General features: G+C 36.1%; 1 protein-coding gene and 11 non-coding genes across 12 annotated transcripts in view; 9 read left to right on the top strand and 3 right to left on the bottom strand.

Moving 5' to 3' along the window:
• Positions 1-234: 234 nt before the first annotated feature.
• On the top strand, positions 235-351 carry Trnal-caa (transfer RNA leucine (anticodon CAA)). Its single transcript has 2 exons — positions 235-272; positions 307-351. It is a non-coding gene; the product is annotated as a tRNA-Leu (tRNA).
• Positions 352-1311: 960 nt separating this feature from the next.
• On the top strand, positions 1312-1429 carry Trnal-caa (transfer RNA leucine (anticodon CAA)). Its single transcript has 2 exons — positions 1312-1349; positions 1385-1429. It is a non-coding gene; the product is annotated as a tRNA-Leu (tRNA).
• Positions 1430-1699: 270 nt separating this feature from the next.
• Positions 1700-1816, top strand: Trnal-caa (transfer RNA leucine (anticodon CAA)). Its single transcript has 2 exons — positions 1700-1737; positions 1772-1816. It is a non-coding gene; the product is annotated as a tRNA-Leu (tRNA).
• Positions 1817-2232: 416 nt separating this feature from the next.
• Trnal-caa (transfer RNA leucine (anticodon CAA)) lies at positions 2233-2349 on the top strand. The gene is made up of 2 exons: positions 2233-2270; positions 2305-2349. It is a non-coding gene; the product is annotated as a tRNA-Leu (tRNA).
• A 358-nt stretch (positions 2350-2707) lies between these two features.
• On the top strand, positions 2708-2824 carry Trnal-caa (transfer RNA leucine (anticodon CAA)). The gene is made up of 2 exons: positions 2708-2745; positions 2780-2824. It is a non-coding gene; the product is annotated as a tRNA-Leu (tRNA).
• Positions 2825-4341: 1517 nt separating this feature from the next.
• On the top strand, positions 4342-4413 carry Trnae-uuc (transfer RNA glutamic acid (anticodon UUC)). The gene has a single exon. It is a non-coding gene; the product is annotated as a tRNA-Glu (tRNA).
• A 960-nt stretch (positions 4414-5373) lies between these two features.
• Positions 5374-5445, top strand: Trnae-uuc (transfer RNA glutamic acid (anticodon UUC)). The gene has a single exon. It is a non-coding gene; the product is annotated as a tRNA-Glu (tRNA).
• Positions 5446-7753: 2308 nt separating this feature from the next.
• Positions 7754-7825, top strand: Trnae-uuc (transfer RNA glutamic acid (anticodon UUC)). Its single transcript has one exon. It is a non-coding gene; the product is annotated as a tRNA-Glu (tRNA).
• Positions 7826-9781: 1956 nt separating this feature from the next.
• Trnae-uuc (transfer RNA glutamic acid (anticodon UUC)) lies at positions 9782-9853 on the bottom strand. Its single transcript has one exon. It is a non-coding gene; the product is annotated as a tRNA-Glu (tRNA).
• A 1469-nt stretch (positions 9854-11322) lies between these two features.
• Trnae-uuc (transfer RNA glutamic acid (anticodon UUC)) lies at positions 11323-11394 on the bottom strand. The gene has a single exon. It is a non-coding gene; the product is annotated as a tRNA-Glu (tRNA).
• Positions 11395-11644: 250 nt separating this feature from the next.
• On the bottom strand, positions 11645-11716 carry Trnae-uuc (transfer RNA glutamic acid (anticodon UUC)). Its single transcript has one exon. It is a non-coding gene; the product is annotated as a tRNA-Glu (tRNA).
• A 3616-nt stretch (positions 11717-15332) lies between these two features.
• Positions 15333-16772, top strand: part of LOC106092522 (uncharacterized) — a 363841-nt gene continuing 362401 nt past the window's right edge. Inside the window, exon 1 of the mRNA XM_059368527.1 lies at positions 15333-15418. The gene's annotated coding sequence lies outside the window, so the exon portion shown is untranslated. The remainder of the gene's footprint in view (positions 15419-16772) is intronic.

The raw sequence follows: 16772 nt of genomic DNA on the forward strand, positions 1-16772 counted from the left end.
GAAAATTTTTTCAAAATTTCATATGTATACGAAATTTTTTCAAAATTTCATATCTACGGAAAATAATATCAAAATTCCATTACCTTAGGAAATTTTGTCAAATTTTCAATTCTATAGGAAAATTAGTTAAAATTTCGTTGCTATAGGAAATTTTGTAAAAATTTCATTTTATAGGAAATTTTGTCAAAATTTAAATTTATAGGTAATTTTGTCAATCTTTGATATTTTGCACATGTCAGGATGGCCGAGCGGTCTAAGGCGCCAGACTCAAGAGTAATCTTACCTCAATCGCTGGGGTTATGAGCGTTCTGGTCCTCTCTGAGGGCGTGGGTTCAAATCCCACTTCTGACAAACTTTTTCATTTCCGCCACCGTCGGATAGGGGTATACTAATTACGTCATTCCGTTTGTAACACCTCGAAATGTTAATCTAAGACCCCTTTAAGTATATATAATCTTGTTCGTCATGACAATTTAGGTCGATCTAGCAATATCCGTTCTTCTTTTTTTCGTTAGCGCGTAATTTTGAAGGAGTAAAGCTAGGCCCTTGAAATTTTGCACAAATACTTCTTATAAGTGTGGGTCGGTTAGGACTGTAAATGAACTAAATCGGTCCCGATTAAACTTCTTGAGCTTCTAGAGGGCGCAATTCTTATCCGATTTGGCTGAAATTTTCCACTTGTCATTTTGGTATGACTTTCAACAACTGAAAAAGTATAGTCCAAATCAGCCTTAACCTGATATAGCTACCTTATAAACTGATCTCCGGATTTGACTTCTTGAGCTTCTAGAGAGGGCAAACTTCGATTTTTATAGGAAAATTGGTCAAAACTACATTTCTATAGGAAATTTTGTAAAAATTTTATTTTGATAGGAAAGTTTGTCGAAATTTCATTTCTGTGGGAAATTTTGCTAAAATTTCATTTCTGTGGGAAATTTTGCCAAAATTTCATTTCTGTAGGAAATTTTGACAAAATTTCATTTCTTTAGAAAATTTTGACAAAATTTCATTTCTTTAGAAAATTTTGTAAAAAATTCATCTTTACAGAACATTTTGTCAAAATTTCATTTCTATATGTAATTTTGACAAAATTTCATTTATATAGGTAATTTTGTCAAAATTTCATTTATATAGAAAATTTTGTCAAAATTTCATTTCTATAGGAAAGTTTTTAAAAATTTGATTTCAGTAGGAAAGTTTGTCAACATATCATTTCTGTAGAAAATTTTGTCAAAATATCATTTCTATAGGAAATTTTGTAAAAATTTAATTTCTATAAGAATTTTACCACAATTCCACTTTAGTGCATATGTCAGGATGGCCGAGCGGTCTAAGGCGCCAGACTCAAGAGTAAATCTTACCTCAGTTGCTGGGGTTGTGAGCGTTCTGGTCCTCTCTGAGGGCGTGGGTTCAAATCCCACTTCTGACAAACTTTTTTATTTCCGCCACCGTAGGATAGGGGTATACTAATTTCGTCATTCCGTTTGCAACACTCCGAAATGTTAGTCCCAAATTTTGTCAAAATTTCATTTCTATAGGAAAATTTGTCAAAATTTAATGTTTATAGGAAATTTCGTCAAAATTTCATTTCTGTAGGAAATTTTGTCAAAATTTCATTTCTATAGATTTTTTTTTTTAATTTCATTTCTATAGAAAAATTTTGTCAAGAATTTAATCAACATTCCACTTTAATGCATATGTCAGGATGGCCGAGCGGTCTAAGGCGCCAGACTCAAGAGTAATCTTACCTCAGTTGCTGGGGTTATGAGCGTTCTGGTCCTCTCTGAGGGCGTGGGTTCAAATCCCACTTCTGACAAACTTTTTTATTTCCGACACCGTAGTATAGGGGTTTACTAATTTCGTCATTCCGTTTGGAACACTCCGAAATGTTAGTCCCAAATTTTGTCAAAACTTCATTTCTATAGGAAAATTTGTCAAAATTTTATGTTTATAGAAAATTTTGTCAAAATTTCATATCTATAGAAAAATTCTGTCAAAATTTCATTTCTATAGGAAATTTTGTCAAAATTTCATTTCTATAGGAAATTTTGTCAAAATTTCATTTCTATATGTAATTTTGACAAAATTTCATTTCTATAGGAAATTTTGTCAAAATTTCATTTCTATAGGAAATTTTGTCAAAATTTCATTTCTATAGGAAATTTTGTCAAAATTTCATTTCTATAGGAAATTTTGTCAAGAATTTTATCAACATTCTACTTTAACGCATATGTCAGGATGGCCGAGCGGTCTAAGGCGCCAGACTCAAGAGTAATCTTACCTCAGTTGCTGGGGTTGTGAGCGTTCTGGTCCTCTCTGAGGGCGTGGGTTCAAATCCCACTTCTGACAAACTTTTTTATTTCCGACACCGTAGTATAGGGGTTTACTAATTTCGTCATTCCGTTTGGAACACTCCGAAATGTTAGTCCCAAATTTTGTCAAAACTTCAATTCTATAGGAAAATTTGTCAAAATTTAATGTTTATAGAAAATTTTGTCAAAATTTCATATCTATAGAAAAATTCTGTCAAAATTTCATTTCTATAGGAAATTTTGTCAAAATTTCATTTCTATAGGAAATTTTGTCAAAATTTCATTTCTATAGGAAATTTTGTCAAAATTTCATTTCTATAGGAAATTTTGTCAAAATTTCATTTCTATAGGAAATTTTGTCAAGAATTTTATCAACATTCTACTTTAACGCATATGTCAGGATGGCCGAGCGGTCTAAGGCGCCAGACTCAAGAGTAATCTTACCTCAGTTGCTGGGGTTGTGAGCGTTCTGGTCCTCTCTGAGGGCGTGGGTTCAAATCCCACTTCTGACAAAGCATTTTTTATATTTTATATGAAAAATATTTTTTTTTTCTCACGACTATTTTTTTAATCACAATCATAGAATGAAAGTACGAAACATTTATGTTTTGTTTGTTTTTTAATAATTCTAATTTAATAAGCAGAAATATACATTTTTTTAAGAATTCTCTATAGGAAACTTCTAGAAAATGTGGTCGAAATTTATAAAAATTTCATTCTATAGGAAATTTTGTAAAATTTTAATTTCAGTAAGAATTTTTGTCAATATTCCACTTCTAAGGGTCTAAATCGGATTTCTACAGGAAATTTTGTAAAAATTTAATTTCTAGAAGGCAAAAGTCGGGCGGAACCGACTATATAATACCCTACACAAACCCTACAATTATAAATTCGGGCAATATATAAATATATATGTATATGAGAGAATAAATATTTATGGGTGCTACATGCTAATTTGAACCGATTCTAATGAAACTTCGCAAACAGTAACAAAGCTGCCCGTGCCAAATTTTGTGCAGATAGGTTGAAAATTGTTGCTACTACGGCCATTTAAGTGCAAATCGGGCGATACATATATATGGGAGCTATATCTAAATCTGAACCGATTGTAATGAATTTTTGCAGATTAGCAACAAAACAGCCCATGCCGAATTTTGTGCAGATCGGATAAAAGTTGTTGCTACTACGGTCATTTAAGTGCAAATGGGGCGATACATATATATGGGAGCTATATCTAAATCTGAACCGATTTTAACCAAAATCAATAGCGTTCGTCCAAAAAAATATGTGCAAAATTTCGTAATGATTGAACAATAAATAAGACTTGCACTTTGATTACAAGAATACATGGACTCACAGACGGACGGACAGACGGACATGACTAAATCGAATCAGATGATTTTGAGTCGATCGGTATACTTATCAATGGGTCTAGCTCTTCTCCTTCTTTGCGTTGCAAACAAATGCACAAACTTATAATACCCTGTACCACAGTGGTGGTGAAGGGTATAAAAACGAATCTGTGCTAAGTTTCAGTTCAATATCTCTACCTGTAGCGTGATTTCAACAGACAGACGGATGGACAGATGGACGGACATGGATAGATCGTCTTAGATTTTTACTATGATCAAAAATATGTATACTATATAGGTTGGGATATGGATATTTCGATTTGTTGCAAACGGAATGACAAAATGAATATACCCTCATCCTTCGGTGGATGGTATAAAAATTACTACTGTATGTCACTGATATACCAATGTGCATCACATTAGCTGCTGAAATTATTCCATCATTTTTTTTTTTTAATTTACCTTTACACACAATGGTTGTAACGAAATCGCTACATTGTCAACATTGTTTAACTCATGTGAAGCAATATACCTCGAGTGTTTGTTCAAAATTAATTCAAGTTAAACCCACGCTTTTATAAAAGCTTGAGAATTAAGCATGCTATCATTGAAAAGTAAAATTTTCTGATACAAAAGCGCCATGTACAAAACTGCATTTAAGCAGCAGAACTAACGTATCCCATATGGTCTAGTGGCTAGGATATCTGGCTTTCACCCAGAAGGCCCGGGTTCGATTCCCGGTATGGGAAATAGTTTTTTTATATTTATTTTATTTGTCATTAACGACCATTTGGGTTTTCGTTCACCTTTCCCAAATTACAAGTAGGTATATAGCAAGTACAATCGATCAAAATCAGTTTCCACGGAAATTGAAAAACACGTTTTTTGCACCTTTTTGCTGCGAAAAATGGTTTTCCATTCATTATGATAAATAGGATTGGGATTCATTTGTCAATGTCATATGGCAAATCAGTCAACCACCAAAGTATTTGAATTTTCGAAATACCTACAACGTTGTATTCCACCTTCAGGAAAAAACCATAATGCCAAGTTTAAAATGGCAAAATGGTAGCTTGTGGCTTTCACCCAACACATATTGTTATGCTTTTCGCAATAAAAATCTTAATTCCGTTTAATTATCTTTTTCGACGTATAAAATTTTTGATTGCTAACTATGACCTATTTATATTTTGCCAATTATCGAAATGCCGCACCTGTAAAACAACTTCAAGAAGCTATAAAAAATATCCCAATAATCCCAAAGATTGCTATCGCCAACGAAGCCGCTGACTGTGTCGATTTCTTTGTAAAGACTGGAAAATTATTTTCTTTGAGGCAATTTCAAAGTTAATGTTGTTTACTTTGGAAAAATTACTATGCACATGCAGTTAAGTTAAGTTTTGTTATTAATCAACGTCACTCAGACTCTAAGTCACTGGCCGAAAAATGCGTTAATCACAATGAATGCGTGGAGGTCGTCTCCGAAAGGAAATGACCAAACATTGCACAGTGAGTGAACGACTAAAGAGGTATAAATAGAATGGTATGTAGGGGCTGCCTATGGTGGCAGCACCTATGCAGTTGTGTGATGAACAGATTCGAAATGGCATGTTATGGGTATTTCCATGTTGTTGTGGCAAAGTGTAAAATTTGTTAAGACAACACACAGTTTTACTTATGTAAAATTAAATGTTGCTTACATATGTATATCCCATATGGTCTAGTGGCTAGGATATCTGGCTTTCACCCAGAAGGCCCGGGTTCGATTCCCGGTATGGGAAATAAATTTTTAATAAATCGAGACCGAGAACTTTTAAAACATACAAATTGTGGAAGATATTGAAATATCTATATATCAGACAAGTAACTCGGCGGTCCGCTTCACTACCCCTTTTTAGTGTAGGACTTACAATCAGTGTTGCCACTCAAGAAAATTATGTCCTACCAAAATTTAAGAAAAATCCTACCAAACCCGACCGAAACCTACCCAATGTTCTACGAGCAAAAATGCGGTTTATGCTTTTATGTCTATTACCGAAGTGTTGGCCATTTGACCATTCCATTTGCAGCCCATAAAATTATATTTTTTAACCCTACAAAGTGTACATACTACAATAGATCGTTATATTCATAAACGATATAGATATGTCCGACCGTCTGTTTGTTGAAATCACAGCCTAAAGTTCAAATTTGACCTATATCTTGATATAGCAATCTTTATACCGATCTCCCCATAAGAAATACTGAGTTCATACATTTCCTATACATCGATTTGAGCTCATTTGCATGCATTTACTAACCATTTTCGTTGTTACAGTGCACTCTTAACATCGAAGTATGAATTGTATCTGACCTTATTTGTATGCACCTAGCCTATATCACTGTATTAAAGACATACAAAAGCCATACCAAGAATTTATGAAATTTGGAATAGATCCCTTAACAGATGTACCAGGTACAGTCAATATCATAACTAAGCCCTTTTTTCCTGAAATTTGAAGCAGTGGGATCCCTTGTTACAGTATTTAGCCCCCCGACATTAATGGTTTTATTCTCCACAAATACAAAGAATCAACAGGAAATTAAATAATTATGAGTTATCCTTTCATTTTTTCAGCACACAAAATTGGGTTGAAAAAACCTCTCAAAAATTTAAGTCAGCCTATCAACCTACCAAGAGAATAAAAACCTACCAATTTTGGCAGGAACCTGGGTAGTCAATTAGGGGAACAGGGTGGCCATTGGTTATTTCAAGGCACCAATAACTCGCCTTATTATATGGAGCATCATAGGCACTCAGTATTTGTGCAAGAGCCGGTGCCGCCCGGCCTCTCACTGAGACTCTCCGCTCGATACCGCTGATTGTCCGCGACTGTCGTTGCAGCTACTCCGTAACAGCACTTAACACCACACAGATCGAACCTAATTATTCCAGCCTGTGTGGGGCTCACAGCTATTCCGTGCCACGGTACGAATTATACAAAGATCATACTCATTCATCATATTCAGTCTAGTTGTACCGGCATGCCAAAATTTCAGACCTCTAGATTCATCTGTAAAAAAAGTACTAAATGGTACCAATATTAGTACCAAAATGATAATAATTTAGTCACCTATCATATATTTCATAGTTGTACCTCCGTACCAAATTTTGAACCTCTAGATTCATCTGTAAAGAATGTACCAAATGGAACCAAATGCGGTACTAAACGTACGCTTCCTCCCATTGCCGGTATTATTTTTCCATTTTTTCTTTTCACCCTAATCCATTTGCACCAGATGGCCTTTTGGCCAAATTTCAAAATTCTACTTCTACCAATCCGCCCTGTACAAAGTTCACCCATTACGTACCTTTTTGGTGCTTCTTTTAATGCCAAAATGTACAAATTTCCAAAAACTTTACTTGTCACCTAATTAAGGTTGTGTAGAGTGTACGTAAGTTCCAAAATTTAAAGCTCTAGTTCAATTTACAAGGAAAGTGCAATTGCGATACTAAACGTACTATTTGTTCCTCTTCCGGTACAATTTTCCAAAATTTTTTACCAAACATTATTTTTTCGAGATGTTCTTTAATTTGAGCTCATGATCGTAATTCTAGACCTTTCCGTTCGCACTGGGCAAATATTTGGTAATTTTTAGTACCTAAACGTTTGGTAATTTTTAGTACCTAAACGTACGAATATCACCAAAATCAGACTTATCCCGTGTCTACGACTCAAGACAAACATCAGTCAGTCACGCAACTCCTTTACATATGTATAGATAAGGTCCTATCTCCCTATTTGTCTTCTTTGAGCCTGCATTATTATGAGTCTGTATATGATCGACGTAAAGTATGATACATACATCCATTCTTAGATTTTATCACATTTTCAAGCAACTGCAGAAAATGTGCACTTTTTCAAATATCTTCTTATGCTCTTTTAGTTTCTTCTTATACAAATGAATCGTACAAAACCCTTAAACAAATTCAATCCAAGGTAAAGGTTTCGGCCCAGCCTAATTTTAGACGGTTTTACTAGTTTTTGCTTACTAAGATATTATTTTCACTACATCGATATCCGATCCGTATCCGATATCGTATATATATCCCATATGGTCTAGTGGCTAGGATATCTGGCTTTCACCCAGAAGGCCCGGGTTCGATTCCCGGTATGGGAATACATTTTTTTCTCAAATAATACTTATATCATCCAATCGGGAACGGAAAGAAACAATTTTTCTGGGAAGAAGAATTTCATATCCACCACCATGTTCTAGCCACGAAAGCCAGGCAATGACATAAGAAATACTCCAACATCTTCCCCACATGTCCTACACATGCTACCAATTGCCGGGCTGATTTTGTAAAAGTGAGATTGTAGTCCCGATATGACACCGAAAGCTATACTGACCTCCTTCTTATTTCATTTCAGTAATAGCCTCGTCTCCTCACGAGCCGGATCTCCCCATAGGATTTTTGTCGTCCTTACGGCCGTTTCGTTTTTCATTAGTCCACGCTCTTAACTCGGAATGCGTCGTTTCAAAAGGCTTCAAGTTATCTAAGTTTATTTACGGCAGTCTTCAAGCCTTCACTGACAAATCGTCTGCTTATTCATTACCCCTTACTCGTCTATTGCCGGCAACCAAACAATGCGAATCGTGTCATCCTCAGCGAAGGCATTAATCTCCTTCTTACAATCCAAGACTGTACGTTACCTTATCGTCCTGGTGGTAATTGCCCATATTGTCAGTTTACTGTCCGTTAAAGAAGTTCAGATCCTCGACATCCTCGTGTTAACCTCTTCCGTGATCGCCCGGATATCTGCTTGCATAACCGTATTATGGTCAGGCAGTCGAAAACAGATCTCTGTCATATTTTCAATGTAGACTCCCAGGCCCACTCTGTCCCTTAGCACTGATACATCTGTGTAGCATAGCCTTCCAGATGGCCGCACCAGAGTTCGTCAATCCAAGACTGTGCTGCTTGCAGTTGTGACTCGCACTCAACCTCAAGTGTCGTCTCAGGTGTACGATCGAAAATCTCTTCCATTCCCCCAAGGTTTCCTGAAGTCGCCTCGATTATACCGCGATGTTGTGACCTGCTTCTCTCGCCATAATTCTTTTGTATTGATCTTTTTAAATATCGAAAGTCTTCTCATTGAGACGCCTAGGTCTAGCCCAGTCGTATGCCATCTCCAAGACTCTTTCGGCACTTCTACATAGCTGTTTCGAATCCATATTCCTTAGAAGTATAATAACGTCGTCTGCATAGCAAACGCTTTCACATCCCTCCACAGTTAGCATCCGTAATAGGTTATTTATAGTGGTCATCCATAGGAGTGGTAATAAAGTGCCCCTGAGGCATGCACTATGCCACTTTCTCCCTTATATATATGTCATAGGACCCACAATTTAACCACCTGTTTCTTAGCATATGCTTTATCCAGTCTCTAAGGACCCGGTCCATCCAGTACTGGTGTAAGGATTGGATCAATGTATCGGTCTGCACATTGTTAAAGACCCCATCGATATCAATGCATACCGGCAATGTGTACATCTTAGCATAAAAGGATTCTTCTATTTTATACACAACCTCGTCAAAGGCAGTCTCCACCGATAGTCCCTTGACATAGCCATGATGTTTGTATTTCATCAGTTCGCTACTCTTTATCGGGGCATCCACCATACGTTTCATGGTTTTGAGCGGAAAGGTCGTAAGGCTTATAAGGCTCTGTAGGCCTTTGGTGTCGCATAACTTGTCTTGCCGGGCTTGGATACAAATACCAACCTCGCCTCTTGCCAGGCTTTCGAAGTATATGCAAGTTCAAGGCAGGCTGTGAAAGTAGTGGCCGGATGGGGCGCCAGATAGTCGGCCACCTTTTGTAGTAACGACGGAAATATTCCATTAGATGCGAGAGGCTTAAATTATTGGAAGCTCATCACGGCTTCCTCTACCAAAAATTTTGTAATGATAAGCTTACGATCAACCTCATTATTTCATGATTCCGGTGTCTACGTTAGATCTGTGAAAAATGAGTTTTAATCAAAAGCCTCTACATGTCCTACAAATAAATTCTCCAATAAATTGTATACCCTTATTAATTGTTAGGCCATCTGGACATATAAAAAAATATTTTCCCATACCGGGAATCGAACCCGGGCCTTCTGGGTGAAAGCCAGATATCCTAGCCACTAGACCATATGGGATATACTCGAAGGTACGAAGCTACGCTACGATTGCGGAGAAAAAAGATGAACAGAAACACAAGCCATCCCGGCACGGTTTGGAACTCTAAGCTTCGATTTGTGTGTAGATCAACGTCATCACGAGAAGCGCAGCTGAGAGTTACCGGTCGCATCCACAGGTTGGTGGGATGCCCTATATACGAAGTAGCTGCAACAACGGACAATAGGCGGCGTCGAGTGTGGAGTCTCAGTGAGAGGTTGGCCGGGGTCGGTCCTATGGAACAGAACGAGCTTGCCCACCTATGGAGCTTGACGAGAATCGCTACCTCCACATCGATACAACAACAACATTAATTTCTTAGGTGTTTTGACGATTGAAAAAAGCGATGACACTATATCTAAAAGGGATTTTATAATATCTAGAGGTGATGCATTATATCTAGAGATGATTTCTTTCAATGGGATATGAACATAATGAATATGAACATAAGTTAATTAAAACTAGATTACAAACAAAATTTGCGATACTTTTTTTAATAAAATTTTTAAAAATAAAATTAACATAGAAAACCTTACTTATGTTATGGTCTATTAAGGATCCGTATATCCCTTTTGCGTTTTTATACCCTCCGCCATGTTCGTATGTCTGTCAAAAGACAGGCCGCCTGTTCGAAGGAGTAAAGCTAGGTCCCTGAAACTTTGCACAAATGCCTCTTATTATGGTTTTGATAAAGCTGTCATATCCAATTTAGCTAACGATATGGACTTCTTCTATGAACTTAAACATACATGCGAAATATGGTCTGAATCAGTCTATAGCCAGTTATAGCTTCCATATAAACTTATCTCCCGATTTTATTTCTTGAGTCCTATAGGGGCGCAATTCTTATCCGAATTGGCTAAAATTTCATACAGTGACTCCGCCTCCAACATTCAAACCATGTATTGTCCAAATTAGATTCAAACGCCTGGGTTCGAATCCTGGCGAGACCATCAGAGGTACTATGCCATGTAAAACTTCTCTCCAAAGAGGTGCCGCACTACGGCACGCCGTTCGGACTCGGCTGTAAAAAGGAGGCCCCTTATCATTGAGCCTAAACTTGATTCGGACTACACTCATTGATATGTGAGAAGTTTGCCCCTGTTCCTTAGTGAAATGTTCATGGGCAAAATTTTCATTTGCAGACTATAACTTGATATAGCTCCAACAGCATAGCAACTCCTACCCACTATCCATTGTTTGTCTACAAAGAGATACCGGGCAAAGAATTTGACAAATGCGATCCATGGTAGAGGGTACATAAGATTCGGCTGTGCCGAACTTAGCACGCTTTGGCTTATTTTAGACAACTTTGAGTAAACGGATGTGAATGGGTGTTGGTGTCAATGAAATTTTTCTAAACACAAAATATTAATGAAATTTGCCTTTGGGGGAACTAAGTCTAGAAAAAAAATTCTCTTTGGGGAAGTCTAGAAAGGTGACAAAAACTTTCCCATACCGGGAATCGAACCCGGGCCTTCTGGGTGAAAGCCAGATATCCTAGCCACTGGACCATATGGGACATGGACATGGAAACATGGAATAATACGCCCTAGAATAAAACAATTATTTAAGTTTGGTATCGCTACCAAAACAAATTCCTTAAGCATTAGTTGGAAAAAAATATATATTTTTTCCAAATTTAATAAAAGTGTGGTCAATAATCGTATATAGACAGGATATTAAACATCATGGAGTCTTATGGAGTTTTCATAGCAATGATTTTGAAAGGAAAGTCTGTGCAAGCCTTAACCGATATATAACCAAAAACTTTCCCATACCGGGAATCGAACCCGGGCCTTCTGGGTGAAAGCCAGATATCCTAGCCACTAGACCATATGGGATATACAAAAATCAAATCAAACATAACTTTTGAAAAAATAATGACATTGACTTTGAAATGAGGAAAAAAGATTTTGTCACGAAATTTCGAACGATTTTTTTTAGTATAACATTTCTAGCATAATTTTCTTCATGGAAGTGCCCATATAAATTATTGAATATATTCTAAGCTACCTAGGCGGACATTTACAAACAATTTCTTTGACATCGTTATATGCCATAACGATGGGTGAAGATCCCCATAAAAGCACCAACGATAGAAAATCTCTGGCACAGTTCAACCAAACAGCAACTAAAAAGATAAATACACCATAATGATGAACAGCATCAGCAATCATGGATCAAATTATGTTAGAAGCATTGAAAATTGTTATTTTTTGCCGGAGGCTAAGAATCATTAGTGTGTCAATTCATAGCACGTTTAGAGCAGATACGGTTGAAACTGCTGCCAACTTGATGTCTTCAAATTTAAAGTTTAACCACAAAATTTAATTTGAGCAAGAAAGGGAATTTCCTTTCACGGTTTATTTGCTTTTGTCGGTATCAGGTTTCTGAAAATGAAAGTGTGGTAAATAAACGTAGAGAAAAATTGTCAAAAACTAAATATTTCGAACTTGTTTTTTCGATTTCCAAAATGGGACATCATTTCGTTTAGTGTTCTATTTTCCTAGTTTTTCTAATATTTAGCACAAATAAATTGGCCACAAAAAGTCCAGCCGACCTGGATGGCTTTAACCAGTGCAAGCGACAAGGCGGGCAAAACCACTCCAATAATCAAAACAAACATTTTTTTTGGCTAAGTGCAGTAGCCGAGTTGAGTGGAAAGGAGCGCCTTGCAAATGCCGGCTTTGCCATAAACACAAAAACCTGGCTTGAAAGTCTTGCCACAAAACAAGCAAACAACATAATAACAACTTTATCGTTGAGTAGAGATGCCATTAAGGGATTTATTTTTAGTAAGCAAATGCAAACGAGCAGTAGTAGCAATGGGGATTTTTGTAATGCCTTTAATCAGTCAAAGAGGGTATTTGAGTACAAACTTGCAGAGTTTAATTGAAAACTTGAAGGAGAGAAAAAAAGGTATACTTGCTATAGCCTGCAAATTATCGATGATTCAAACTTCACTAATACCTAAAATAGTTAAAAAATTAGTTTATCGTCAACATTTTTATTACCTTACACTACACAAAAAAAAAAATTAAAATTGGTTTCAATCACAAAATTCATTGATCGAATTAATTTTTTAATTAAAATGACTCCAACCACGAATATGATAATATCAATCATCGTTTTTGAAGTTGTAATTGAATAATTTTTCAATTAAAAAAATTGTATATTCTATTAAAAAATTAATTGAAAATTACAAAATTTTTTAATTGGTCCTATTAAACCAAGCAAAAAAGTGTTAAGTTTTACCGTACCGAACTTTGGATACCCACCACCATGGATATAATAATCATCCTATTTTAGAATAGCTTCTCTGTTATATACGTAGTTATATCTTAATGGTCTCGTTTATATTTTGTTCAGGTCCCGAGAACTCATATACAAGTAACATTTACAGACAATAAATCTGATTTTTATGGGATTACGACCCTAAATTGGAAGATCGGTCTATATGACAGCTATATCTATATGGTCTGTTTTGACTCATATTTGGGTCAGATATCGGGAGGCTTAAAACAACTCACTATTTCAAATTTCAACGAAATCGAGAAATAAATTAAGGTGTTATGAGCTTCAGACCCTTAATCGGCATATTAGTCTATATGACGGCTATATCTAAATATAGTCCGATCTCAACCGATACTAAGGTCTGTCGAAAGCACACTAACTTGCGAAGGAGTAAAGCTAGCCGCTTGAAATTTTGCGCAAATACTTTTTATTAGTGTAGGTCAGTTGGGACTGTAAATGGGCCAAATCGGTCCATGTTTTGATTTAGCTGCAATATAAACCAATCTTGGGTCTTGACTTCTTAAGCCTCTAGAGGGCGCAATTCTCGTCCGATTTGACTGAAATTTTGCACATGGTGTTTTGGTATTATTTCCAACAACTGCTAAGTATGGTTCAAATCGGTCTATGTTTTGATATAGCTGCCATATAAACCGATCCGATTTGACCGAAATTTTGCACGTGTGTTTTGGTATCACTTTCAACAACTGTACTAAGTATGATTCAAATCGATTCATAATCTGGTATAGCTGTCATATAAACCGATATTGGATCTTGACGATTTGGCTGAAATTTTGCACGAGGTGTTTTGTTATGACTTCCAATAACTGTGCCAAGTATGTCGGAAATCGGTACATAACCTGATATAGCTGCCATATAAGCCGATCTGGGATCTTGACTTCTTGAGCCTCTAGAGAGTGCTATTCTCATCCGATTTGGAAGAAATTTTGTACAACGACTTCTCTCATGACCTTCAATATGCGTTTTCAATATGGTCTGAATCGATCAATAGCTTGATACAGCTACCATATAAACTGATCTCCCGATGTTGCTTCTTGAGCCCCTACAAGGCGCAATTATTATCCGAATGAACTGAAATATTACACAATGACTTTTACAATGTTCAACATACATTTATGGTCCGAATCGAACTGTAACTTGATATAGCTCCAATAGCATAACAGTTCTTATTGAATATTCTTTGTTTGCCTAAAAAGCGATACCGCGCATAGAACTAGACAAACGCGATCCCTGGTGGAGGATATATAAGTTTCGGCCCGGCCGAACTTAACACGCTCTGACTTGTTTTACTAATCTTTTGTTTCTTGAGTAATCCTTATAGTTTTTTCGGGTGCGGTTTGTTGGCCCAGCGTCCTAAACGCATGGGTTATGTGAGATCGCACATGTATCCCTTGATCCAATGCTCGCCTCCAGCCGCCCCTAACCTGAGAACAGAAGCAGATGCTCGTCAATAACTCGCCTTGTTATTTCGAGTATCATTGGAACTGTGAATTCAAATAGGGCTTTTGAAGTGCAAGAGAGTCTAATAGACACTTACTTCTCTTATTAAGCGTTAAAGTAAAGTTTGCGGAAGATCCATAGTAATCTAGCAATAGAAAAGATTATCACGACCAAACTTAATGCACAGTTTCCATGTTTTCATTTCATCCATCAATATTTCTTGCCACGAAAGGGAATATCCCATTTCATTCCATCAACATGAGAAATTCTCTTTTAACGATTTTTTGGTTTTTAGTTCAGTATTTTACCACATTTAATTTTTTCATAAACCTTTGGATCACTACTTCATTCATCATTTTGCTACATTAGTTGGCATCTCTAACTATCTGAAATAATGACAACAACAGCAACCTTAACCATATAAGTTTGTTACCATTTTTAAGCTCTCCGCAGCCAGTCATTGCATTGAAAAATTCAGTCTTCGTTTGTGTCTTACAGCAAACGGTCAAAGCCGTTTTATGGCACTTCGAAGCAGCAGCAGCAATACGGAAAGCGCGCACAATGTGAACGAAAAGCGACCATAGAGAAAATGAATTTTCCGCTAAAAGAAAAATAATTTAAAAAGTAAAAATATAACTTGAACCAAATCCGGCGTGCTCAAAATCCAATAAAACGATAGTGTCACAAAAATCGGGTTTGCGTTCGATGCATTACAAAAAAAAAACGTTCTTCAATACATGTTACCGACTTAAATTCTAAGAAAAACAACAATTAAAACTGATATAGCTAAAGTGAGTTTACCCATATAGTATATGAATGATCAATACCTGATCTCAAACAAATTATGGAAGATTCGATTGGTGGTTTTCTACAGCTAAGGCAATTAACGATAAATCCTTTAATTGAAGTGAATCTATACAATCTCAACAATGATGATTGGTTATCAGAAATCTTCTTCATAAATTTTATTCTCTGTTTGTGTGCAGTAGAATGTTAATTTAATTTGAGTTGCTCCAAGGAAATATAAAAACTAAGAGAGTGTTTAAAGATCTGCCATTGTCATGTTAATGATTCGAAACGTTATTGTTTGCATTCTTTGCGGCTTAAAGTGAAAAGAGTTGAAAAAAGAAAATAGGAAAAAAATTAAGCACAAAAATGTTGATGGTCTATGATGCAGCACCAAATAGCCAGCCAGTCAACCTAGCCTTCCCCGCTTTGTCTACCTTCATGCTGGTGCTGTCAGCTGGACTTGGCAAAGGCGGCAAAGATAGTGTATTATGGGGCTATTATGTTAAGTTTAAATGCATTTTATCGGTCCAATTATGGTTTATTTAAGATTGGACAGACACATGGTACGCCATAATCAACTTCAGCACCAATCAAATTGCAAGTAGTGAATGAAATTTTAATGATAATGAATTGAAAAAAAAAAATAAATAGAAAAATAAATCTGTTCATGTGTGTAAAACTAAAAACAACAACAATAGCAAACATAACATGGTTAGAAATATCTGATGAATGAAGTCTTCAAAGAGTTTCCAACAACTTTTCACAAACGTTTGGATTTTCATTGGCCGTTTTCAAATCAAAAAAAGACCGTTACTACCTGCAGCAATGCCATCATTATCAATCATCAGCAGTAGCAGCACCAGCGGCAGCAATCAGAAATCTTTGAAATCCCCCACCTTTTGGAAAATCAACAATACAAGTGAAATTTTCCTCCTTTGTTTGATTCGATTGCAATGATATTGAAACGTTTTGTTGCATCGCCTTACAGAGACACTGGACTATCAATGGAGTGTAGTGATTTTGTTTTACTTTTCTGATAATGGGCCTTGTAAAATCAATTTGCATAACAAAAGAAAGTTGTTAACTTTTTTTTTGTATTAAATGTGGCATGGCCTTAGTTAAACAGAGTAAAAATCAGAGAACTTGTTAAGAAGTGAAAATGGAAACGCATGAGAAATGATGTGAAACATTCTTAATGAGCAAGCGGTTTGTGGTTTAAATTGTTTGGTTTCAAAGCAGTTTTTATGTGTGAAAAGCTTCCTTATTGTATTATACTTATCGGCATAAAATTGGGATAATAATAATCTTGTTATTTTGTTGCTAATAGTCCATAATCCGTCGTTTTATAACATCTAA

This window comes from Stomoxys calcitrans, chromosome 5, assembly GCF_963082655.1.
Source record: "Stomoxys calcitrans chromosome 5, idStoCalc2.1, whole genome shotgun sequence".
In the NCBI taxonomy this organism is placed as follows: domain Eukaryota; kingdom Metazoa; phylum Arthropoda; class Insecta; order Diptera; family Muscidae; genus Stomoxys; species Stomoxys calcitrans.